We start from the raw sequence: 20675 nt of genomic DNA, 5'->3' as shown, positions 1-20675 counted from the left end.
TAGTCCCAGGTAGTCTCCCATCCAAGTACTAACCAGGCCCAACACTGCATAGTTTCCAAGATCAGACGAGATTGGGCATGTCCAGTGTGGTTTGGCTGTAGGTGCTCAAAAGCATTACATTTAGACCGCTTTTACTTCTTAACACAAGTAAATTCATTGCTAAGTTGAAAAAATGTAATAGAAAAGAATGTTATGGCTATATAAAATTACCTACAGCACCTGGTATTCCCAGGTGGTCTCCCATCCAAGTACTAACCAGTACAAACACTGCATAGCTTCCAAGATCAGATGAGATAGGGCATGTCCAGTGTGGTTTGGCTGTAGGTGATAAAAGCCTTAACTTTAGACCTCTATTACTTCTTAACTCAAGTAAATTCATTGATAAATTGAAAAAATTAAATGTAAAATGTAATAGAAAAGACTGTTATGGCAGTATTAAATTACCTACAGCACCTGCTATTCTCAGGTGGATTCCCATCCAAGTACTAACCATGCCCAACACTGCATAGCTTCCAAGATCAGACAACATTGGCCATGTCCAGTGTGGTTTGGCTATAGGTTCTGAAAAATATTAACTTTAGACCTCTTTTACTTCTTAACTCAAGTAAATTCATTGCTAAGTTGAAAAAATGTAATGTAAAATGTAACAGAAAAGAATGTTATGGCTATATAAAATTACCTACAGCACCTGGTATTCCCAGGTGGTCTCCCATCCAAGTACTAACCAGGCCCAACACTGCATAGCTTCCAAGATCAGACGAGATTGGGCATGTCCAGTGTGGTTTGGCTGTACGTGATAAAAGCGTTAACTTTAGACATCTATTACTTCTTAACTCAAGTAAATTCATTGATAAGTTGAAAAAATTAAATGTAAAATGTAATAGAAAAGACTGTTATGGCAGTATAAAATTACCTACAGCACCTGGTATTCCCAGGTGTTCTCCCATCCAAGTACTTACCAGGCCCAACACGGCATAGCGTCCAAGATCAAACGAGATTGGGCATGTCCAGTGTGGTTTGGCTGTAGGCCCTCAAAAACATTAACTTTAGACCTCTTTTACTTCTTTACTCAAGTAAATTCATTGATAAGTGGAAAAAAATTAAATGTAAAATGTAATAGAAAAGAATGTTATGGCTATATAAAATTACCTATTGCACCTGGTATTTCCAGGTGGATTCCCATCCAAGTACTAACCATGCGCAACACTGCATAGCTTCCAAGATCAGACAACAATGGCCATGTCCAGTGTGGTTTGGCTATAGGTGCTGAAAAATATTAACTTTAGACCTCTTTTACTTCTTAACTTAAGTAAATTCATTGCTAAGTTGAAAAAATGTAATGTAAAATGTAACAGAAAAGAATGTTATGGCTATATAAAATTACCTACAGCACCTGGTATTCCCAGGTGGTCTACCAACCATCCAAGTACTAACCAGGTCCAACACTGCATAGCTTCCAAGATCAGACGAGATTGGGCATGTCCAGTGTGGTTTGGCTGTACGTGATAAAAGCGTTAACTTTAGACCTCTATTACTTCTTAACTCAAGTAAATTCATTGATAAGTTGAAAAAATTAAATGTAAAATGTAATAGAAAAGACTGTTAGGGCAGTATAAAATTACCTACAGCACCTGGGATTCCTAGGTGGACTCCCATCCAAGTACTAACCAGGTCCAACACTGCATAGCTTCCAAGATCAGACGAGATTGGGCATGTCCAGTGTGGTTTGGCTGTAGGTGCTCAAAAACATTAACTTTAGACCTCTTTTACTTCTTAACTCAAGTAAATTCATTGATAAGTTGAAAAAATTAAATGTAAAATGTAATAGAAAAGAATGTTATGGCTGCATAAAATTACCTACAGCTCCTGGTATTCCCCCATCCAAGTACTAACCAGGCCCAACACTGCATAACTTCCAAGATCAGATGAGATTGGGCATGTCCAGTGTGGTTTGTCTGTTGGTGCTCAAAAACCTTAACTTTAGACCTCTATTACATCTTAACTCAAGTAAATTCATTGATAAGTTGAAAAAATTAAATGTAAAATGTAATAGAAAAGAATGTTATGGCAGTATAAAATGATGTACAGCACCTGGTATTCCCAGGTGTTCTCCCATCTAAGTACTTACCAGGCCCAACACGGCATAGCATCCCAGATCAGACGAGATTGGGCATGTCCAGTGTGGTTTGGCTGTAGGCCCTCAATAACATTAACTTTAGACCTCTTTTACTTCTTTACTCAAGTAAATTCATTGATAATTTGAAAAAATTAAATGTAAAATGTAATAGATAAGACTGTTATGGCAGAATAATATTACCTACAGCACCTAGTAATCCTAGGTGGTCTCCCAACCAAGTACTAACCAGACCCAACACTGCATAGCTTCCAAGATCAGACGAGATTGGGCATGTCCAGTGTTGTTTGGCTGTAGGTGCTCAAAAACATTAACTTTAGACCTCTTTTACTTCTTAACTCATGTAAATTCAATGATAAGTTGAAAAATTAAATGTAAAATGTAATAGAAAAGAATGTTATGGCAGTATAAAATTACCTACAGCTCCTGGTATTCCCAGGTGGTCTCCCATCCAAGTACTAACCAGGCCCAACACTGCATAGTTTCCAAGATCAGACGAGATTGGGCATGTCCAGTGTGGTTTGTCTGTAGGTGCTCATAAAAATTAACTTTAGACCTCTTTTACTTCTTAACTCAAGTAAATTCATTGATAAGTTGAAAAAATGAAATGGAAAATGTAATAGAAAAGAATGTTTTGGCTGTCTAAAATTACCTATAGCACCTGGTATTCCCAGGTGGTCTCCCATCCAAGTACAAACCAGGACCAACACTGCATAGCTTCCAAGATCAGGCGATATTGGGCATGTCGACTGTGGTTTGGCTGTAGGTGCTCAAAAGCATTAAATTTAGACCGCTATTACGTCTTAACACAAGTAAATTCATTGATAAGTTGAAAAAATAAAAATGTAAACTGTAATAGAAAAGAATGTTATGGCAGTATAAAATTACCTACAGCACCCGGGTTTCCTAGGTAGTCTCCCATCCAATTACTAACCAGTCCCAACACTGCATAGCTTCCAAGATCAGATGAGATTGGGCATGTCCAGTGTGGTTTGGCTGTAGGTGCTCAAAAACATTAACTTTAGACCTCTATTACTTCTTAACTCAAGTAAATTCATTGATAAGTAGAAAAAATTAAATGTAAAATGTAATAGAAAAGACTGTTATGGCAGTATAAAATTACCTACAGCACCTGGTATTCCTAGGTGTTATCCCATCCAAGTACTAACCAGGTCCAACACTGCATAGCTTCCAAGATCAGACGAGATTGGGCATGTTCAGTGTGGTTTGGCTGTAGGTGCTCAAAAACATTAACTTTAGACCTCTTTTACTTCTTAACTCAAGTAAATTCATTGATAAGTTGAAAAAATTAAATGTAAAATGTAATAGAAAAGAATGTTATGGCTGCATAAAATTACCTACAGCACCTGGTATTCCTAGGTGGTCTCCCATCCAAGTACTAACCAGGCCCAACACTGCATAGCTTCCAAGATCAGACGAGATTGGGCATGTCCAGTGTGGTTTGGCTGTAGGTGCTCAAAAACGTTAACTTTAGACCTCTTTTTACTTCTTAACTCAAGTAAATTCAATGATAAGTTGAAAAATTAAATGTAAAATGTATTAGAAAAGAATGTTATGGCAGTATAAAATTACCAACAGCACCTGGTATTCCCAGGTGGTCTCCCATCCAAGTACTATCCAGGCCCAACACTGCATAGCTTCCAAGTTCAGACGAGATTGGGCATCTCAAGTGTGGTTTGGCTGTAGGTGCTCAAAAACATTAACTTTAGACCTCTTTTACTTCTTAACTCAAGTAAATTCATTGATAAGTTGAAAAATGAAATGTAAAATGTAATAGAAAAGAATGTTATGGCAGTATAAAATTACCTACAGCACCTGGTATTCCAAGGTGGTCTCCCATCCAAGTACTAACCAGGCCCAACACTGCATAGCTTCCAAGATCAGATGAGGTTGAGCATGTCCAGTGTGGTTTGGCTGTAGGGGCTCAAAAACATTAACTTTAGACCTCTATTACTTCTTAACTCAAGTTAATTCATTGATAAGTTGAAAAAATTAAATGTAAAATGTAATAGAAAAGAATGTTATGGCAGTATAAAATTACCTACAGCACCTGGTATTCCCAGGTGGTCTCCCATTCAAGTACTAACCAGGCCCAAAACTGCATAGCTTCCAAGATCAGATGAGATTGGGCATGTCCAGTGTGGTTTGGCTGTAGGCACTCAAAAACATTAACTTTAGACCTCTTTTACTTCTTAACTCAAGTAAATTCATTGATAAGTTGAAAAAATGTAATGTAAAATGTAATAGAAAAGAATGTTATGGCAGTATAAAATTACCTACAGCTCCTGGTAGTCCCAGGTGGTCTCCCATCCAAGTACTAACCAGGCCCAACTCTGCATAGCTTCCAAGATCAGACGAGATTGGGCATGTCCACTGTGGTTTGGCTGTAGGTGCTCAAAAGCATTAAATTTAGACTGCTTTTAATTCTTAACACAAGTAAATTCATTGCTAAGTTGAAAAAATGTAATAGAAAAGAATGTTATGGCTATATAAAATTACCTACAGCACCTGGTATTCCCAGGTGGTCTCCCATCCAAGTACTAACCAGGCCCAACACTGCATAGCTTCTAAGATCAGACGAGATTGGGCATGTCCAGTGTGGTTTGGCTGTAGGTGCTCAAAAACATTAACTTTAGACCTCTTTTACTTCTTAACTCAAGTAAATTCATTGATAAGTTGAAAAAATGAAATGTAAAATGTAATAGAAAAGAATGTTTTGGCTGTCTAAAATTACCTATAGCACCTGGTATTCCCAGGTGGTCTCCCATCCAAGTACAAACCAGGCCCAACACTGCATAGCTTCCAAGATCAGACGAGATTGGGAATGTCCACTGTGGTTTGGCTGTAGGTGCTCAAAAGCATTAAATTTAGACCGCTATTATGTCTTAACACAAGTAAATTCATTGATAAGTTGAAAAAATTAAATGTAAAATGTAATAGAAAAGAATGTTATGGCAGTATAAAATTACCTACAGCACCTGGGTTTCCTAGGTAGTCTCCCATCCAATTACTAACCAATCCCAACACTGCATAGCTTCCAAGATCAGATGAGATTGGGCATGTCCAGTGTGGTTTGGCTGTAGGTGCTCAAAAACATTAACTTTAGACCTCTATTACTTCTTAACTCAAGTAAATTCATTGATAAGTTGAAAAAATTAAATGTAAATTGTAATAGAAAAGACTGTTATGGCAGTATAAAAATACCTACAGCACCTGGTATTCCTAGGTGGTCTCCCATCCAAGTACAAACCAGTTCCAACACTGCATAGCTTCCAAGATCAGACGACATTGGGTATGGTCAGTGTGGTTTGGCTGTAGGTGCTCAAAAACATTAACTTTAGACCTCTTTTACTTCTTAACTCAAGTAAATTCATTGATAAGTTGAAAAAATTAAATGTAAAATGTAATAGAAAAGAATGTTATGGCAGTATAAAATTACCTATTGCACCTGGTATTCCCAGGTGGTCTCTCATCCAAGTACTAACCTGGCCCAACACTGCATAGCTTCCAAGATCAGATGAGTTTGGGCATGTCCAGTGTGGTTTGTCTGTAGGTGTTGAAAAACATTAACTTTAGACCTCTTTTACTTCTTAACTAAGGAAATTCATTGATAAGTTGAAAAAATAAAATGTAAAATGTAATATTAAAGAATGTTATGGCAGTATTAAATTACCTACAGCTCTTGGTATTCCCAGGTGGTCTCCCACCCATGTACTAACCAGGCCCAACACTGCATAGCTTCCAAGATAAGACGAGATTGGGCATGTCCACTGTGGTTTGGCTGTCGGTGCTCAAAAACATTAACTTTAGACCTCTATTACTTCTTAACTCAAGTAAATTCATTGATAAGTTGAAAAAATTAAATGTAAAATGTAATAGAAAAGAATGTTATGGCAGTATAAAATTATCTACAGCACCAGGTATTCCCAGGTGGTCTCCCATTCAAGTACTAACCAGGTCCAACACTGCATAGCTTCCAAGATAAGATGAGATTGGGCATGTCCAGTGTGGTTTGGCTGTACGTGATAAAAGCGTTAACTTTAGACCTCTATTACTTCTTAACTCAAGTAAATTCATTGATAAGTTGAAAAAATTAAATGTAAAATGTAATAGAAAAAAATGTTAGGGCAGTATAAAATTACCTACAGCACCTGGGTTTCCTAGGTGGACTCCCATCCAAGTACTAACCAGGTCCAACACTGCATAGCTTCCAAGATCAGACGAGATTGGGCATGTCCAGTGTGGTTAGGCTGTAGGTGCTCAAAAACATTAACTTTAGACCTCTTTTACTTCTTAACTCAAGTAAATTCATTGATAAGTTGAAAAAATTATATGTAAAATGTAATAGAAAAGAATGTTTTGGCTGCATAAAATTACCTACAGCACCTGGTATTCCCAGGTGGTCTCCCATCCAAGTACTAACCAGGCCCAACACTGCATTACTTCCAAGATCAGATGAGAATGGGCATGTCCAGTGTGGTTTGTCTGTAGGTGCTCAAAAACATTAACTTTAGACCTCTATTACTTCTTAACTCAAGTAAATTCATTGATAAGTTGAAAAAATTAAATGTAAAATGTAATAGAAAAGAATGTTATGGCAGTATAAAATGATGTACAGCACCTGGTATTCCCAGGTGTTCTCCCATCCAAGTACTTACCAGGCCCAACACGGCATAGCATCCAAGATCAGACGAGATTGGGCATGTCCAGTGTGGTTTGGCTGTAGGCCCTCAATAACATTAACTTTAGACCTCTTTTACTACTTTACTCAAGTAAATTCATTGATAATTTGAAAAAATTAAATGTAAAATGTTATAGATAAGACTGTTATGGTAGTATAATATTACCTACAGCACCTAGTATTTCTAGGTGGTCTCCCATCCAAGTACTAACCAGACCCAACACTGCATAGCTTCCAAGATCAGACAAGATTGGACATGTCCAGTGTGGTTTGGCTGTAGGTGCTCAAAAGTATTAACTTTAGACCTCTTTTACTTCTTAACTCAAGGAAATTCATTGATAAGTTGAAAAAATTAAATGTAAAATGTAATATTAAAGAATGTTATGGCAGTATTAAATTACCTACAGCTCTTGGCATTCCCAGGTGGTCTCCCATCCAAGTACTAACCAGGCCCAACACTGCATAGCTTCCAAGATCAGACGAGATTGGGCATGTCCACTGTGGTTTGGCTGTCGGTGCTCAAAAACATTAACTTTAGACCTCTATTACTTCTTAACTCAAGTAAATTCATTGATAAGTGGAAAAAATTAAATGTAAAATGTAATAGAAAAGAATGTTATGGCAGTATAAAATTATCTACAGCACCTGGTATTCCCAGGTGGTCTCCCATCCAAGTACTAACCAGGCCCAACACTGCATAGCTTCCAAGATCAGACGAGATTGGGCATGTCCAGTGTGGTTTGGCTGTAGGTGCTCAAAAACGTTAACTTTAGACCTCTTTTACTTCTTAACTCAAGTAAATTCAATGATAAGTTGAAAAATTAAATGTAAAATGTATTAGAAAAGAATGTTATGGCAGTATAAAATTACCTACAGCTCCTGGTATTCCCAGGTGGTCTCCTATCCTAGTACTAACCAGGCCCAACACTGCATAGCTTCCAAGATCAGATGAAATTGGGCATGTCCACTGTGGTTTGGCTGTAGTTGCTCAAAAACATTAACTTTAGACCTCTATTACTTCTTAACTCAAGTAAATTCAATGATAATTGTAAAAAATTAAATGTAAAATGTAATAGAAAAGAATGTTATGGCAGTATAAAATTACCTACAGCACCTGGTATTCCCAGGTGGTCTCCCAATCAAGTACTAACCAGGCCCAAAACTGCATAGCTTCCAAGATCAGACAAGATTGGGCATGTCCAGTGTGGTTTGGCTGTAGGCGCTCAAAATCATTAACTTTAGACCTCTTTTACTTCTTAACTCAAGTAAATTCATTGAGAAGTTGAAAAAAATGTAATGTAAAATGTAATAGAAAAGAATATTATGGCTATATAAAATTACCTACAGCACCTTGTATTCCCAGGTGGTCTCCAGTCCAAGTACTAACCAGGCCCATCACTGCATAGCTTCCAAGATCAGACGAGATTGGGCATGTCCAGTGTGTTTTGGCTGTTGGTGCTCAAAAACATTAACTTTAGACCTCTATTACTTCTTAACTCAAGTAAACTGATTGATAAGTAGAAAAAATTAAATGTAAAATGTAATAGAAAAGAATGTTATGGCAGTATAAAATGATGTACAGCACCTGGTATTCCAAGGTGTTCTCCCATCCAAGTACTTACCAGGCCCAACACGGCATATCGTCCAAGATCAGACGAGATTGGGCATGTCCTGTGTGGTTTGGCTGTAGGCCCTCAAAAACATTAACTTTAGACCTCTTTTACTTCTTTACTCAAGTAAATTCATTGATAAGTGGAAAAAAATTAAATGTAAAATGTAATAGAAAAGAATGTTATGGCTGTATAAAATTACCTATTGCACCTGGTATTCCCAGGTGGATTCCCATCCAAGTACTAACCATACCCAACACTGCATAGCTTCCAAGATCAGACAACATTGGCCATGGCCAGTGTGGTTTGGCTATATGTGCTGAAAAATATTAACTTTAGACCTCTTTTACTTCTTAACTCAAGTAAATTCATTGCTAAGTTGAAAAAATGTAATGTAAAATGTAACAGAAAAGAATGTTATGGCTATATAAAATTACCTACAGCACCTGGTATTCTCAGGTGGTCTCCCATCCAAGTACTAACCAGGACCACCACTGCATAGCTTCCAAGATCAGACGAGATTGGGCATGTCCAGTTTGGTTTGGCTGTACATGATAAAAGCGTTAACTTTAGACCTCTATTACTTCTTAACTCAAGTAAATTCATTGATAAGTTGAAAAAATTAAATGTAAAATGTAATAGAAAAGACTGTTAGGGCAGTATAAAATTACCTACAGCACCTGGGATTCCTAGGTGGACTCCCATCCAAGTACTAACCAACTCCAATACTGCATAGCTTCCAAGATCAGACGAGATTGGGCATGTCCAGTGTGGTTTGGCTGTAGGTGCTCAAAAACATTAACTTTAGACCTCTTTTACTTCTTAACTCAAGTAAATTCCTTGATAAGTTGAAAAAATGTAATGTAAAATGTAATAGAAAAGAATGTTAAGGCAGTATAAAATTACCTACGCTCCTGGTATTCCCAGGTGGTCTCCCATTCAAGTACTATCCAGGCCGAACACTGTATAGTTTCCAAGATCAGACGAGATTGGGCATGTCCACTGTGGTTTGGCTGTAGGTGCTCAAAAGCATTAAATTTAGACCGCTTTTACTTCTTAACACAAGTAAATTCATTGCTAAGTTGAAAAAATGTAATAGAAAAGAATGTTATGGCTATATAAAATTACCTACAGCACCTGGTATTCCCAGGTGGTCTCCCATCCAAGTAATAACCATGCCCAACACTGCATAGCTTCCAAGATCAGACGAGATTGGGCATGTCCAGTGTGGTTTGGCTGTAGGTGATAAAAGCCTTAACTTTAGACCTCTATTACTTCTTAACTCAAGTAAATTCATTGATAAGTTGAAAAAATTAAATGTAAAATGTAATAGAAAAGACTGTTATGGCAGTATAAAATTACCTACAGCACCTGGTATTCCCAGGTGGATTCCCATCCAAGTACTAACCAGGCCCAACACTGCATAGCTTCCAAGATCAGACAACATTGGCCATGTCCAGTGTGGTTTGGCTATAGGTGCTGAAAAATATTAACTTTAGACCTCTTTTACTTCTTAACTCAAGTAAATTCATTGCTAAGTTGAAAAAATGTAATGTAAAATGTAACAGAAAAGAATGTTATGGCTATATAAAATTACCTACAGCACCTGGTATTACCAGGTGGTCTCCCATCCAAGTACTAACCAGGCACAACACTGCATAGCTTCCAAGATCAGACGAGATTGGGCATGTCCAGTGTGGTTTGGCTGTACGTGATAAAAGCGTTAACTTTAGACCTCTATTACTTCTTAACTCAAGTAAATTCATTGATAAGTTGAAAAAATTAAATGTAAAATGAAATAGAAAAGACTGTTATGGCAGTATAAAATTACCTACAGCACCTGGTATTCCTAGGTGGACTCCCATCCAAGTATTAACCAGGTCCAACACTGCATAGCTTCAAAGGTCAGACGAGATTGGGCATGTCCAGTGTGGTTTGGCTGTAGGTGCTCAAAAACATTAACTTTAGACCTCTTTTACTTCTTAACTCAAGTAAATTCATTGATAAGTTGAAAAAATTAAATGTAAAATGTAATAGAAAAGAATGTTATGGCTGCATAAATTTACCTACAGCACCTGGTATTCCCAGGTGGTCTCCCATCCAAGTACTAACCAGGCCCAACACTGCATAACTTCCAAGATAAGATGAGATTGGGCATGTCCAGTGTGGTTTGTCTGTAGGTGCTCAAAAACATTAACTTTAGACCTCTATTACTTCTTAACTCAAGTAAATTCATTGATAAGTTGAAAAAATTAAATGTAAAATGTAATAGAAAAGAATGTTATGGCAGTATAAAATGATGTACAGCACCTGGTATTCCCAGGTGTTCTCCAATCCAAGTACTTACCAGGCCCAACACGGCATAGCATCCAAGATCAGACGAGATTGGGCATGTCCAGTGTGGTTTGGCTGTAGGCCCTCAATAACATTAACTTTAGACATCTTTTACTTCTTTACTCAAGTAAATTCATTGATAATTTGAAAAAATTAAATGTAAAATGTAATAGATAAGACTGTTATGGCAGTATAAAATTACCTACAGCACCTGGTATTCCTAGGTGGTCTCCCATCCAAGTACTAACCAGGCCCAACACTGCATAGCTTCCAAGGTCAGACGAGATTGTGCATGTCCAGTGTGGTTTGACTGTAGGTGCTCAAAAACATTAACTTTAGACATCTTTTACTTCTTAACTCAAGTAAATTCATTGATAAGTTGAAAAAATTAAATTAAAATTTAATAGAAAAGAATGTTATGGCAGTATAAAATTACCAACAGCACCTGGTATTCCCAGGTGGTCTCCCATCCAAGTACTATCCAGGCCCAACACTGCATAGCTTCCAAGTTCAGACGAGATTGGGCATCTCAAGTGTGGTTTGGCTGTAGGTGCTCAAAAACATTAACTTTAGACCTCTTTTACTTCTTAACTCAAGTAAATTCATTGATAAGTTGAAAAATGAAATGTAAAATGTAATAGAAAAGAATGTTATGGCAGTATAAAATTACCTACAGCACCTGGTATTTCAAGGTGGTCTCCCATCCAAGTTCTAACCAGGCCCAACACTGCATAGCTTCCAAGATCAGATGAGGTTGAGCATGTCCAGTGTGGTTTGGCTGTAGGGGCTCAAAAACATTAACTTTAGACCTCTATTACTTCTTAACTCAAGTTAATTCATTGATAAGTTGAAAAAATTAAATGTAAAATGTAATAGAAAAGAATGTTATGGCAGTATAAAATTACCTACAGCACCTGGTATTCCCAGGTGGTCTCCCATTCAAGTACTAACCAGGCCCAAAACTGCATAGCTTCCAAGATCAGACGAGATTGGGCATGTCCAGTTTGGTTTGGCTGTAGGCACTCAAAAACATTAACTTTAGACCTCTTTTACTTCTTAACTCAAGTAAATTCATTGATAAGTTGAAAAAATGTAATGTAAAATGTAATAGAAAAGAATGTTATGGCAGTATAAAATTACCTACAGCTCCTGGTAGTCCCTGGTGGTCTCCCATCCAAGTACTATCCAGGCCCAACTCTGCATAGCTTCCAAGATCAGACGAGATTGGGCATGTCCACTGTGGTTTGGCTGTAGGTGCTCAAAAGCATTAAATTTAGACTGCTTTTAATTCTTAACACAAGTAAATTCATTGCTAAGTTGAAAAAATGTAATAGAAAAGAATGTTATGGCTATATAAAATTACCTACAGCACCTGGTATTCCTAGGTGGTCTCCCATCCAAGTACAAACCAGTTCCAACACTGCATAGCTTCCAAGATCAGACGACATTGGGCATGTTCAGTGTGGTTTGGCTGTAGGTGCTCAAAAACATTAACTTTAGACCTCTTTTACTTCTTAACTCAAGTAAATTCATTGATAAGTTGAAAAAATTAAATGTAAAATGTAATAGAAAAGAATGTTATGGCAGTATAAAATTACCTATTGCACCTGGTATTCCCAGGTGGTCTCTCATCCAAGTACTAACCAGGCCCAACACTGCATAGCTTCCAAGATCAGATGAGTTTGGGCATGTCCAGTGTGGTTTGTCTGTAGGTGTTGAAAAACATTAACTTTAGACCTCTTTTACTTCTTAACTAAGGAAATTCATTGATAAGTTGAAAAAATAAAATGTAAAATGTAATATTAAAGAATGTTATGGCAGTATTAAATTACCTACAGCTCTTGGTATTCCCAGGTGGTCTCCCACCCATGTACTAACCAGGCCCAACACTGCATAGCTTCCAAGATAAGACGAGATTGGGCATGTCCACTGTGGTTTGGCTGTCGGTGCTCAAAAACATTAACTTTAGACCTCTATTACTTCTTAACTCAAGTAAATTCATTGATAAGTTGAAAAAATTAAATGTAAAATGTAATAGAAAAGAATGTTATGGCAGTATAAAATTATCTACAGCACCAGGTATTCCCAGGTGGTCTCCCATTCAAGTACTAACCAGGTCCAACACTGCATAGCTTCCAAGATAAGATGAGATTGGGCATGTCCAGTGTGGTTTGGCTGTATGTGATAAAAGCGTTAACTTTAGACCTCTATTACTTCTTAACTCAAGTAAATTCATTGATAAGTTGAAAAAATTAAATGTAAAATGTAATAGAAAAAAATGTTAGGGCAGTATAAAATTACCTACAGCACCTGGGTTTCCTAGGTGGACTCCCATCCAAGTACTAACCAGGTCCAACACTGCATAGCTTCCAAGATCAGACGAGATTGGGCATGTCCAGTGTGGTTAGGCTGTAGGTCCTCAAAAACATTAACTTTAGACCTCTTTTACTTCTTAACTCAAGTAAATTCATTGATAAGTTGAAAAAATTATATGTAAAATGTAATAGAAAAGAATGTTTTGGCTGCATAAAATTACCTACAGCACCTGGTATTCCCAGGTGGTCTCCCATCCAAGTACTAACCAGGCCCAACACTGCATTACTTCCAAGATCAGATGAGAATGGGCATGTCCAGTGTGGTTTGTCTGTAGGTGCTCAAAAACATTAACTTTAGACCTCTATTACTTCTTAACTCAAGTAAATTCATTGATAAGTTGAAAAAATTAAATGTAAAATGTAATAGAAAAGAATGTTATGGCAGTATAAAATGATGTACAGCACCTGGTATTCCCAGGTGTTCTCCCATCCAAGTACTTACCAGGCCCAACACGGCATAGCATCCAAGATCAGACGAGATTGGGCATGTCCAGTGTGGTTTGGCTGTAGGCCCTCAATAACATTAACTTTAGACCTCTTTTACTTCTTTACTCAAGTAAATTCATTGATAATTTGAAAAAATTAAATGTAAAATGTTATAGATAAGACTGTTATGGTATTATAATATTACCTACAGCACCTAGTATTTCTAGGTGGTCTCCCATCCAAGTACTAACCAGACCCAACACTGCATAGCTTCCAAGATCAGACAAGATTGGACATGTCCAGTGTGGTTTGGCTGTAGGTGCTCAAAAGTATTAACTTTAGTCCTCTTTTACTTCTTAACTCAAGGAAATTCATTGATAAGTTGAAAAAATTAAATGTAAAATGTAATATTAAAGAATGTTATGGCAGTATTAAATTACCTACAGCTCTTGGCATTCCCAGGTGGTCTCCCATCCAAGTACTAACCAGGCCCAACACTGCATAGCTTCCAAGATCAGACGAGATTGGGCATGTCCACTGTGGTTTGGCTGTCGGTGCTCAAAAACATTAACTTTAGTCCTCTTTTACTTCTTAACTCAAGTAAATTCAATGATAAGTTGAAAAATTAAATGTAAAATGTATTAGAAAAGAATGTTATGGCAGTATAAAATTACCTACAGCTCCTGGTATTCCCAGGTGGTCTCCTATCCTAGTACTAACCAGGCCCAACACTGCATAGCTTCCAAGATCAGATGAAATTGGGCATGTCCACTGTGGTTTGGCTGTAGTTGCTCAAAAACATTAACTTTAGACCTCTATTACTTCTTAACTCAAGTAAATTCAATGATAATTGTAAAAAATTAAATGTAAAATGTAATAGAAAAGAATGTTATGGCAGTATAAAATTACCTACAGCACCTGGTATTCCCAGGTGGTCTCCCAATCAAGTACTAACCAGGCCCAAAACTGCATAGCTTCCAAGATCAGACAAGATTGGGCATGTCCAGTGTGGTTTGGCTGTAGGCGCTCAAAATCATTAACTTTAGACCTCTTTTACTTCTTAACTCAAGTAAATTCATTGAGAAGTTGAAAAAAATGTAATGTAAAATGTAATAGAAAAGAATCTTATGGCTATATAAAATTACCTACAGCACCTTGTATTCCCAGGTGGTCTCCAGTCCAAGTACTAACCAGGCCCATCACTGCATAGCTTCCAAGATCAGACGAGATTGGGCATGTCCAGTGTGTTTTGGCTGTAGGTGCTCAAAAACATTAACTTTAGACCTCTTTTACTTCTTAACTCAAGTAAATTCATTGATAAGTTGAAAAAATGTAATGTAAAATGTAATAGAAAAGAATGTTAAGGCAGTATAAAATTACCTACAGCTCCTGGTATTCCCAGGTGGTCTCCCATTCAAGTACTATCCAGGCCCAACACTGTATAGTTTCCAAGATCAGACGAGATTGGGCATGTCCACTGTGGTTTGGCTGTAGGTGCTCAAAAGCATTAAATTTAGACCGCTTTTACTTCTTAACACAAGTAAATTCATTGCTAAGTTGAAAAAATGTAATAGAAAAGAATGTTATGGCTATATAAAATTACCTACAGCACCTGGTATTCCCAGGTGGTCTCCCATCCAAGTAATAACCATGCCCAACACTGCATAGCTTCCAAGATCAGACGAGATTGGGCATGTCCAGTGTAGTTTGGCTGTAGGTGATAAAAGCCTTAACTTTAGACCTCTATTACTTCTTAACTCAAGTAAATTCATTGATAAGTTGAAAAAATTAAATGTAAAATGTAATAGAAAAGACTGTTATGGCAGTATAAAATTACCTACAGCACCTGGTATTCCCAGGTGGATTCCCATCCAAGTACTAACCAGGCCCAACACTGCATAGCTTCCAAGATCAGACAACATTGGCCATGTCCAGTGTGGTTTGGCTATAGGTGCTGAAAAATATTAACTTTAGACCTCTTTTACTTCTTAACTCAAGTAAATTCATTGCTAAGTTGAAAAAATGTAATGTAAAATGTAACAGAAAAGAATGTTATGGCTATATAAAATTACCTACAGCACCTGGTATTACCAGGTGGTCTCCCATCCAAGTACTAACCAGGCCCAACACTGCATAGCTTCCAAGATCAGACGAGATTGGGCATGTCCAGTGTGGTTTGGCTGTACGTGATAAAAGCGTTAACTTTAGACCTCTATTACTTCTTAACTCAAGTAAATTCATTGATAAGTTGAAAAAATTAAATGTAAAATGAAATAGAAAAGACTGTTATGGCAGTATAAAATTACCTACAGCACCTGGTATTCCTAGGTGGACTCCCATCCAAGTATTAACCAGGTCCAACACTGCATAGCTTCAAAGGTCAGACAAGATTGGGCATGTCCAGTGTGGTTTGGCTGTAGGTGCTCAAAAACATTAACTTTAGACCTCTATTACTTCTTAACTCAAGTAAATTCATTGATAAGTTGAAAAAATTAAATGTAAAATGTAATAGAAAAGAATGTTATGGCAGTATAAAATGATGTACAGCACCTGGTATTCCCAGGTGTTCTCCAATCCAAGTACTTACCAGGCCCAACATGGCATAGCATCCAAGATCAGACGAGATTGGGCATGTCCAGTGTGGTTTGGCTGTAGGCCCTCAATAACATTAACTTTAGACCTCTTTTACTTCTTTACTCAAGTAAATTCATTGATAATTTGAAAAAATTAAATGTAAAATGTAATAGATAAGACTGTTATGGCAGTATAAAATTACCTACAGCACCTGGTATTCCTAGGTGGTCTCCCATCCAAGTACTAACCAGGCCCAACACTGCATAGCTTCCAAGGTCAGACGAGATTGTGCATGTCCAGTGTGGTTTGACTGTAGGTGCTCAAAAACATTAACTTTAGACATCTTTTACTTCTTAACTCAAGTAAATTCATTGATAAGTTGAAAAAATTAAAATAAAATTTAATAGAAAAGAATGTTATGGCAGTATAAAATTACCTACAGCACCTGGTATTCCCAGTTGGTCTCCCATTCAAGTACTAACCAGGCCCAAAACTGCATAGCTTCCAAGATCAGACGAGATTGGGCATGTCCAGTGTGGTTTGGCTGTTGGCGCTCAAAAACATTAACTTTAGACCTCTTTTACTTCTTAACTCAAGTAAATTCATTGATAAGTTGAAAAAATGAAATGTAAAATGTAATAGAAAAGAATGTTTTGGCTGTCTAAAATTACCTATAGCACCTGGTATTCCCAGGTGGTCTCCCATCCAAGTACAAACCAGGCCCAACACTGCATAGCTTCCAAGATCAGGCGATATTGGGCATGTCGACTGTGGTTTGGCTGTAGGTGCTCAAAAGCATTAAATTTAGACCGCTATTACGTCTTAACACAAGTAAATTCATTGATAAGTTGAAAAAATAAAAATGTAAACTGTAATAGAAAAGAATGTTATGGCAGTATAAAATTACCTACAGCACCCGGGTTTCCTAGGTAGTCTCCCATCCAATTACTAACCAGTCCCAACACTGCATAGCTTCCAAGATCAGATGAGATTGGGCATGTCCAGTGTGGTTTGGCTGTAGGTGCTCAAAAACATTAACTTTAGACCTCTATTACTTCTTAACTCAAGTAAATTCATTGATAAGTAGAAAAAATTAAATGTAAAATGTAATAGAAAAGACTGTTATGGCAGTATAAAATTACCTACAGCACCTGGTATTCCTAGGTGTTATCCCATCCAAGTACTAACCAGGTCCAACACTGCATAGCTTCCAAGATCAGACGAGATTGGGCATGTTCAGTGTGGTTTGGCTGTAGGTGCTCAAAAACATTAGCTTTAGACCTCTTTTACTTCTTAACTCAAGTAAATTCATTGATAAGTTGAAAAAATTAAATGTAAAATGTAATAGAAAAGAATGTTATGGCTGCATAAAATTACCTACAGCACCTGGTATTCCTAGGTGGTCTCCCATCCAAGTACTAACCAGGCCCAACACTGCATAGCTTCCAAGATCAGACGAGATTGGGCATGTCCAGTGTGGTTTGGCTGTAGGTGCTCAAAAACATTAACTTTAGACCTCTATTACTTCATAACTCAAGTAAATTCATTGAAAAGTTGAAAAAATTAAATTTAAAATGTAATAGAAAAGAATGTTATGGCAGTATAAAATTACCAACAGCACCTGGTATTCCCAGGTGGTCTCCCATCCAAGTACTATCCAGGCCCAACACTGCATAGCTTCCAAGTTCAGACGAGATTGGGCATCTCAAGTGTGGTTTGGCTGTAGGTGCTCAAAAACATTAACTTTAGACCTCTTTTACTTCTTAACTCAAGTTAATTCATTGATAAGTTGAAAAAATTAAATGTAAAATGTAATAGAAAAGAATGTTATGGCAGTATAAAATTACCTACAGCACCTGGTATTCCCAGGTGGTCTCCCATTCAAGTACTAACCAGGCCCAAAACTGCATAGCTTCCAAGATCAGACGAGATTGGGCATGTCCAGTGTGGTTTGGCTGTAGGCACTCAAAAACATTAACTTTAGACCTCTTTTACTTCTTAACTCAAGTAAATTCATTGATAAGTTGAAAAAATGTAATGTAAAATGTAATAGAAAAGAATGTTATGGCAGTATAAAATTACCTACAGCTCCTGGTAGTCCCAGGTGGTCTCCCATCCAAGTACTAACCAGGCCCAACTCTGCAAAGCTTCCAAGATCAGACGAGATTGGGCATGTCCACTGTGGTTTGGCTGTAGGTGCTCAAAAGCATTAAATTTAGACTGCTTTTAATTCTTAACACAAGTAAATTCATTGCTAAGTAGAAAAAATGTAATAGAAAATAATGTTATGGCTATATAAAATTACCTACAGCACCTGGTATTCCCAGGTGGTCTCCCATCCAAGTACTAACCAGGCCCAACACTGCATAGCTTCTAAGATCAGACGAGATTGGGCATGTCCAGTGTGTTTTGGCTGTAGGTGCTCAAAAACATTAACTTTAGACCTCTTTTACTTCTTAACTCAAGTAAATTCATTGATAAGTTGAAAAAATGTAATGTAAAATGTAATAGAAAAGAATGTTAAGGCAGTATAAAATTACCTACAGCTCCTGGTATTCCCAGGTGGTCTCCCATTCAAGTACTATCCAGGCCCAACACTGTATAGTTTCCAAGATCAGACGAGATTGGGCATGTCCACTGTGGTTTGGCTGTAGGTGCTCAAAAGCATTAAATTTAGACCGCTTTTACTTCTTAACACAAGTAAATTCATTGCTAAGTTGAAAAAATGTAATAGAAAAGAATGTTATGGCTATATAAAATTACCTACAGCACCTGGTATTCCCAGGTGGTCTCCCATCCAAGTAATAACCATGCCCAACACTGCATAGCTTCCAAGATCAGACGAGATTGGGCATGTCCAGTGTAGTTTGGCTGTAGGTGATAAAAGCCTTAACTTTAGACCTCTATTACTTCTTAACTCAAGTAAATTCATTGATAAGTTGAAAAAATTAAATGTAAAATGTAATAGAAAAGACTGTTATGGCAGTATAAAATTACCTACAGCACCTGGTATTCCCAGGTGGATTCCCATCCAAGTACTAACCAGGCCCAACACTGCATAGCTTCCAAGATCAGACAACATTGGCCATGTCCAGTGTGGTTTGGCTATAGGTGCTGAAAAATATTAACTTTAGACCTCTTTTACTTCTTAACTCAAGTAAATTCATTGCTAAGTTGAAAAAATGTAATGTAAAATGTAACAGAAAAGAATGTTATGGCTATATAAAATTACCTACAGCACCTGGTATTACCAGGTGGTCTCCCATCCAAGTACTAACCAGGCCCAACACTGCATAGCTTCCAAGATCAGACGAGATTGGGCATGTCCAGTGTGGTTTGGCTGTACGTGATAAAAGCGTTAACTTTAGACCTCTATTACTTCTTAACTCAAGTAAATTCATTGATAAGTTGAAAAAATTAAATGTAAAATGAAATAGAAAAGACTGTTATGGCAGTATAAAATTACCTACAGCACCTGGTATTAATAGGTGGACTCCCATCCAAGTATTAACCAGGTCCAACACTGCATAGCTTCAAAGGTCAGACAAGATTGGGCATGTCCAGTGTGGTTTGGCTGTAGGTGCTCAAAAACATTAACTTTAGACCTCTATTACTTCTTAACTCAAGTAAATTCATTGATAAGTTGAAAAAATTAAATGTAAAATGTAATAGAAAAGAATGTTATGGCAGTATAAAATGATGTACAGCACCTGGTATTCCCAGGTGTTCTCCAATCCAAGTACTTACCAGGCCCAACATGGCATAGCATCCAAGATCAGACGAGATTGGGCATGTCCAGTGTGGTTTGGCTGTAGGCCCTCAATAACATTAACTTTAGACCTCTTTTACTTCTTTACTCAAGTAAATTCATTGATAATTTGAAAAAATTAAATGTAAAATGTAATAGATAAGACTGTTATGGCAGTATAAAATTACCTACAGCACCTGGTATTCCTAGGTGGTCTCCCATCCAAGTACTAACCAGGCCCAACACTGCATAGCTTCCAAGGTCAGACGAGATTGTGCATGTCCAGTGTGGTTTGACTGTAGGTGCTCAAAAACATTAACTTTAGACATCTTTTACTTCTTAACTCAAGTAAATTCATTGATAAGTTGAAAAAATTAAATTAAAATTTAATAGAAAAGAATGTTATGGCAGTATAAAATTACCTACAGCATCTGGTATTCCCAGTTGGTCTCCCATTCAAGTACTAACCAGGCCCAAAACTGCATAGCTTCCAAGATCAGACGAGATTGGGCATGTCCAGTGTGGTTTGGCTGTTGGCGCTCAAAAACATTAACTTTAGACCTCTTTTACTTCTTAACTCAAGTAAATTCATTGATAAGTTGAAAAAATGAAATGTAAAATGTAATAGAAAAGAATGTTTTGGCTGTCTAAAATTACCTATAGCACCTGGTATTCCCAGGTGGTCTCCCATCCAAGTACAAACCAGGCCCAACACTGCATAGCTTCCAAGATCAGGCGATATTGGGCATGTCGACTGTGGTTTGGCTGTAGG

The 20675-nt window shown here is 37.3% G+C and overlaps 73 pseudogenes; all 73 read right to left on the bottom strand.

The window, feature by feature from the left end:
* The window catches only part of LOC148490329 (5S ribosomal RNA), a 119-nt pseudogene extending 16 nt beyond the window's left edge, over nucleotides 1-103 (bottom strand).
* A 104-nt stretch (nucleotides 104-207) lies between these two features.
* LOC148490328 (5S ribosomal RNA) lies at nucleotides 208-326 on the bottom strand (annotated as a pseudogene).
* Nucleotides 327-676: 350 nt separating this feature from the next.
* LOC148490327 (5S ribosomal RNA) lies at nucleotides 677-795 on the bottom strand (annotated as a pseudogene).
* Nucleotides 796-910: 115 nt separating this feature from the next.
* LOC148490326 (5S ribosomal RNA) lies at nucleotides 911-1029 on the bottom strand (annotated as a pseudogene).
* A 352-nt stretch (nucleotides 1030-1381) lies between these two features.
* Nucleotides 1382-1504, bottom strand: LOC148490325 (5S ribosomal RNA; annotated as a pseudogene).
* A 115-nt stretch (nucleotides 1505-1619) lies between these two features.
* On the bottom strand, nucleotides 1620-1738 carry LOC148490324 (5S ribosomal RNA; annotated as a pseudogene).
* Nucleotides 1739-2314: 576 nt separating this feature from the next.
* On the bottom strand, nucleotides 2315-2433 carry LOC148490323 (5S ribosomal RNA; annotated as a pseudogene).
* A 115-nt stretch (nucleotides 2434-2548) lies between these two features.
* Nucleotides 2549-2667, bottom strand: LOC148490322 (5S ribosomal RNA; annotated as a pseudogene).
* Nucleotides 2668-3019: 352 nt separating this feature from the next.
* LOC148490321 (5S ribosomal RNA) lies at nucleotides 3020-3138 on the bottom strand (annotated as a pseudogene).
* Nucleotides 3139-3254: 116 nt separating this feature from the next.
* Nucleotides 3255-3373, bottom strand: LOC148490320 (5S ribosomal RNA; annotated as a pseudogene).
* Nucleotides 3374-3489: 116 nt separating this feature from the next.
* LOC148490319 (5S ribosomal RNA) lies at nucleotides 3490-3608 on the bottom strand (annotated as a pseudogene).
* Nucleotides 3609-3724: 116 nt separating this feature from the next.
* LOC148490318 (5S ribosomal RNA) lies at nucleotides 3725-3843 on the bottom strand (annotated as a pseudogene).
* A 115-nt stretch (nucleotides 3844-3958) lies between these two features.
* LOC148490317 (5S ribosomal RNA) lies at nucleotides 3959-4077 on the bottom strand (annotated as a pseudogene).
* Nucleotides 4078-4193: 116 nt separating this feature from the next.
* On the bottom strand, nucleotides 4194-4312 carry LOC148490316 (5S ribosomal RNA; annotated as a pseudogene).
* A 116-nt stretch (nucleotides 4313-4428) lies between these two features.
* LOC148490315 (5S ribosomal RNA) lies at nucleotides 4429-4547 on the bottom strand (annotated as a pseudogene).
* A 104-nt stretch (nucleotides 4548-4651) lies between these two features.
* LOC148490314 (5S ribosomal RNA) lies at nucleotides 4652-4770 on the bottom strand (annotated as a pseudogene).
* A 116-nt stretch (nucleotides 4771-4886) lies between these two features.
* LOC148490313 (5S ribosomal RNA) lies at nucleotides 4887-5005 on the bottom strand (annotated as a pseudogene).
* A 116-nt stretch (nucleotides 5006-5121) lies between these two features.
* Nucleotides 5122-5240, bottom strand: LOC148490312 (5S ribosomal RNA; annotated as a pseudogene).
* Nucleotides 5241-5356: 116 nt separating this feature from the next.
* On the bottom strand, nucleotides 5357-5475 carry LOC148490311 (5S ribosomal RNA; annotated as a pseudogene).
* A 116-nt stretch (nucleotides 5476-5591) lies between these two features.
* On the bottom strand, nucleotides 5592-5710 carry LOC148490310 (5S ribosomal RNA; annotated as a pseudogene).
* Nucleotides 5711-6060: 350 nt separating this feature from the next.
* LOC148490309 (5S ribosomal RNA) lies at nucleotides 6061-6179 on the bottom strand (annotated as a pseudogene).
* Nucleotides 6180-6294: 115 nt separating this feature from the next.
* LOC148490308 (5S ribosomal RNA) lies at nucleotides 6295-6413 on the bottom strand (annotated as a pseudogene).
* A 116-nt stretch (nucleotides 6414-6529) lies between these two features.
* LOC148490307 (5S ribosomal RNA) lies at nucleotides 6530-6648 on the bottom strand (annotated as a pseudogene).
* Nucleotides 6649-6764: 116 nt separating this feature from the next.
* On the bottom strand, nucleotides 6765-6883 carry LOC148490306 (5S ribosomal RNA; annotated as a pseudogene).
* Nucleotides 6884-6999: 116 nt separating this feature from the next.
* On the bottom strand, nucleotides 7000-7118 carry LOC148490305 (5S ribosomal RNA; annotated as a pseudogene).
* A 116-nt stretch (nucleotides 7119-7234) lies between these two features.
* On the bottom strand, nucleotides 7235-7353 carry LOC148490304 (5S ribosomal RNA; annotated as a pseudogene).
* Nucleotides 7354-7469: 116 nt separating this feature from the next.
* On the bottom strand, nucleotides 7470-7588 carry LOC148490303 (5S ribosomal RNA; annotated as a pseudogene).
* A 115-nt stretch (nucleotides 7589-7703) lies between these two features.
* On the bottom strand, nucleotides 7704-7822 carry LOC148490302 (5S ribosomal RNA; annotated as a pseudogene).
* Nucleotides 7823-7938: 116 nt separating this feature from the next.
* On the bottom strand, nucleotides 7939-8057 carry LOC148490301 (5S ribosomal RNA; annotated as a pseudogene).
* Nucleotides 8058-8174: 117 nt separating this feature from the next.
* Nucleotides 8175-8293, bottom strand: LOC148490300 (5S ribosomal RNA; annotated as a pseudogene).
* A 587-nt stretch (nucleotides 8294-8880) lies between these two features.
* LOC148490299 (5S ribosomal RNA) lies at nucleotides 8881-8999 on the bottom strand (annotated as a pseudogene).
* Nucleotides 9000-9114: 115 nt separating this feature from the next.
* Nucleotides 9115-9233, bottom strand: LOC148490298 (5S ribosomal RNA; annotated as a pseudogene).
* A 338-nt stretch (nucleotides 9234-9571) lies between these two features.
* LOC148490297 (5S ribosomal RNA) lies at nucleotides 9572-9690 on the bottom strand (annotated as a pseudogene).
* A 115-nt stretch (nucleotides 9691-9805) lies between these two features.
* On the bottom strand, nucleotides 9806-9924 carry LOC148490296 (5S ribosomal RNA; annotated as a pseudogene).
* Nucleotides 9925-10040: 116 nt separating this feature from the next.
* On the bottom strand, nucleotides 10041-10159 carry LOC148490295 (5S ribosomal RNA; annotated as a pseudogene).
* Nucleotides 10160-10274: 115 nt separating this feature from the next.
* On the bottom strand, nucleotides 10275-10393 carry LOC148490294 (5S ribosomal RNA; annotated as a pseudogene).
* A 116-nt stretch (nucleotides 10394-10509) lies between these two features.
* Nucleotides 10510-10628, bottom strand: LOC148490293 (5S ribosomal RNA; annotated as a pseudogene).
* Nucleotides 10629-10979: 351 nt separating this feature from the next.
* On the bottom strand, nucleotides 10980-11098 carry LOC148490292 (5S ribosomal RNA; annotated as a pseudogene).
* Nucleotides 11099-11213: 115 nt separating this feature from the next.
* On the bottom strand, nucleotides 11214-11332 carry LOC148490291 (5S ribosomal RNA; annotated as a pseudogene).
* Nucleotides 11333-11447: 115 nt separating this feature from the next.
* LOC148490290 (5S ribosomal RNA) lies at nucleotides 11448-11566 on the bottom strand (annotated as a pseudogene).
* A 116-nt stretch (nucleotides 11567-11682) lies between these two features.
* On the bottom strand, nucleotides 11683-11801 carry LOC148490289 (5S ribosomal RNA; annotated as a pseudogene).
* Nucleotides 11802-11917: 116 nt separating this feature from the next.
* Nucleotides 11918-12036, bottom strand: LOC148490288 (5S ribosomal RNA; annotated as a pseudogene).
* Nucleotides 12037-12140: 104 nt separating this feature from the next.
* LOC148490287 (5S ribosomal RNA) lies at nucleotides 12141-12259 on the bottom strand (annotated as a pseudogene).
* Nucleotides 12260-12375: 116 nt separating this feature from the next.
* Nucleotides 12376-12494, bottom strand: LOC148490286 (5S ribosomal RNA; annotated as a pseudogene).
* Nucleotides 12495-12844: 350 nt separating this feature from the next.
* LOC148490285 (5S ribosomal RNA) lies at nucleotides 12845-12963 on the bottom strand (annotated as a pseudogene).
* A 115-nt stretch (nucleotides 12964-13078) lies between these two features.
* On the bottom strand, nucleotides 13079-13197 carry LOC148490284 (5S ribosomal RNA; annotated as a pseudogene).
* Nucleotides 13198-13313: 116 nt separating this feature from the next.
* LOC148490283 (5S ribosomal RNA) lies at nucleotides 13314-13432 on the bottom strand (annotated as a pseudogene).
* A 116-nt stretch (nucleotides 13433-13548) lies between these two features.
* Nucleotides 13549-13667, bottom strand: LOC148490282 (5S ribosomal RNA; annotated as a pseudogene).
* Nucleotides 13668-13783: 116 nt separating this feature from the next.
* LOC148490281 (5S ribosomal RNA) lies at nucleotides 13784-13902 on the bottom strand (annotated as a pseudogene).
* A 116-nt stretch (nucleotides 13903-14018) lies between these two features.
* LOC148490280 (5S ribosomal RNA) lies at nucleotides 14019-14137 on the bottom strand (annotated as a pseudogene).
* A 115-nt stretch (nucleotides 14138-14252) lies between these two features.
* On the bottom strand, nucleotides 14253-14371 carry LOC148490279 (5S ribosomal RNA; annotated as a pseudogene).
* Nucleotides 14372-14487: 116 nt separating this feature from the next.
* Nucleotides 14488-14606, bottom strand: LOC148490278 (5S ribosomal RNA; annotated as a pseudogene).
* A 117-nt stretch (nucleotides 14607-14723) lies between these two features.
* Nucleotides 14724-14842, bottom strand: LOC148490277 (5S ribosomal RNA; annotated as a pseudogene).
* Nucleotides 14843-14958: 116 nt separating this feature from the next.
* On the bottom strand, nucleotides 14959-15077 carry LOC148490276 (5S ribosomal RNA; annotated as a pseudogene).
* A 104-nt stretch (nucleotides 15078-15181) lies between these two features.
* On the bottom strand, nucleotides 15182-15300 carry LOC148490275 (5S ribosomal RNA; annotated as a pseudogene).
* Nucleotides 15301-15415: 115 nt separating this feature from the next.
* On the bottom strand, nucleotides 15416-15534 carry LOC148490274 (5S ribosomal RNA; annotated as a pseudogene).
* A 116-nt stretch (nucleotides 15535-15650) lies between these two features.
* LOC148490273 (5S ribosomal RNA) lies at nucleotides 15651-15769 on the bottom strand (annotated as a pseudogene).
* A 115-nt stretch (nucleotides 15770-15884) lies between these two features.
* On the bottom strand, nucleotides 15885-16003 carry LOC148490272 (5S ribosomal RNA; annotated as a pseudogene).
* A 351-nt stretch (nucleotides 16004-16354) lies between these two features.
* Nucleotides 16355-16473, bottom strand: LOC148490271 (5S ribosomal RNA; annotated as a pseudogene).
* Nucleotides 16474-16588: 115 nt separating this feature from the next.
* On the bottom strand, nucleotides 16589-16707 carry LOC148490270 (5S ribosomal RNA; annotated as a pseudogene).
* Nucleotides 16708-17059: 352 nt separating this feature from the next.
* On the bottom strand, nucleotides 17060-17178 carry LOC148490269 (5S ribosomal RNA; annotated as a pseudogene).
* A 116-nt stretch (nucleotides 17179-17294) lies between these two features.
* On the bottom strand, nucleotides 17295-17413 carry LOC148490268 (5S ribosomal RNA; annotated as a pseudogene).
* Nucleotides 17414-17529: 116 nt separating this feature from the next.
* On the bottom strand, nucleotides 17530-17648 carry LOC148490267 (5S ribosomal RNA; annotated as a pseudogene).
* A 116-nt stretch (nucleotides 17649-17764) lies between these two features.
* LOC148490266 (5S ribosomal RNA) lies at nucleotides 17765-17883 on the bottom strand (annotated as a pseudogene).
* A 116-nt stretch (nucleotides 17884-17999) lies between these two features.
* On the bottom strand, nucleotides 18000-18118 carry LOC148490265 (5S ribosomal RNA; annotated as a pseudogene).
* Nucleotides 18119-18234: 116 nt separating this feature from the next.
* On the bottom strand, nucleotides 18235-18353 carry LOC148490264 (5S ribosomal RNA; annotated as a pseudogene).
* Nucleotides 18354-18457: 104 nt separating this feature from the next.
* LOC148490263 (5S ribosomal RNA) lies at nucleotides 18458-18576 on the bottom strand (annotated as a pseudogene).
* Nucleotides 18577-18692: 116 nt separating this feature from the next.
* LOC148490262 (5S ribosomal RNA) lies at nucleotides 18693-18811 on the bottom strand (annotated as a pseudogene).
* A 104-nt stretch (nucleotides 18812-18915) lies between these two features.
* On the bottom strand, nucleotides 18916-19034 carry LOC148490261 (5S ribosomal RNA; annotated as a pseudogene).
* A 115-nt stretch (nucleotides 19035-19149) lies between these two features.
* Nucleotides 19150-19268, bottom strand: LOC148490260 (5S ribosomal RNA; annotated as a pseudogene).
* Nucleotides 19269-19384: 116 nt separating this feature from the next.
* On the bottom strand, nucleotides 19385-19503 carry LOC148490259 (5S ribosomal RNA; annotated as a pseudogene).
* A 585-nt stretch (nucleotides 19504-20088) lies between these two features.
* LOC148490258 (5S ribosomal RNA) lies at nucleotides 20089-20207 on the bottom strand (annotated as a pseudogene).
* Nucleotides 20208-20322: 115 nt separating this feature from the next.
* Nucleotides 20323-20441, bottom strand: LOC148490257 (5S ribosomal RNA; annotated as a pseudogene).
* Nucleotides 20442-20675: the final 234 nt, after the last annotated feature.

This window comes from Taudactylus pleione, unplaced genomic scaffold (assembly GCF_031769625.1).
Source record: "Taudactylus pleione unplaced genomic scaffold, aTauple2 ptg000550l, whole genome shotgun sequence".
Classification (NCBI taxonomy): domain Eukaryota; kingdom Metazoa; phylum Chordata; class Amphibia; order Anura; family Myobatrachidae; genus Taudactylus; species Taudactylus pleione.
This window is presented reverse-complemented; position numbering and strand designations above follow the sequence as displayed.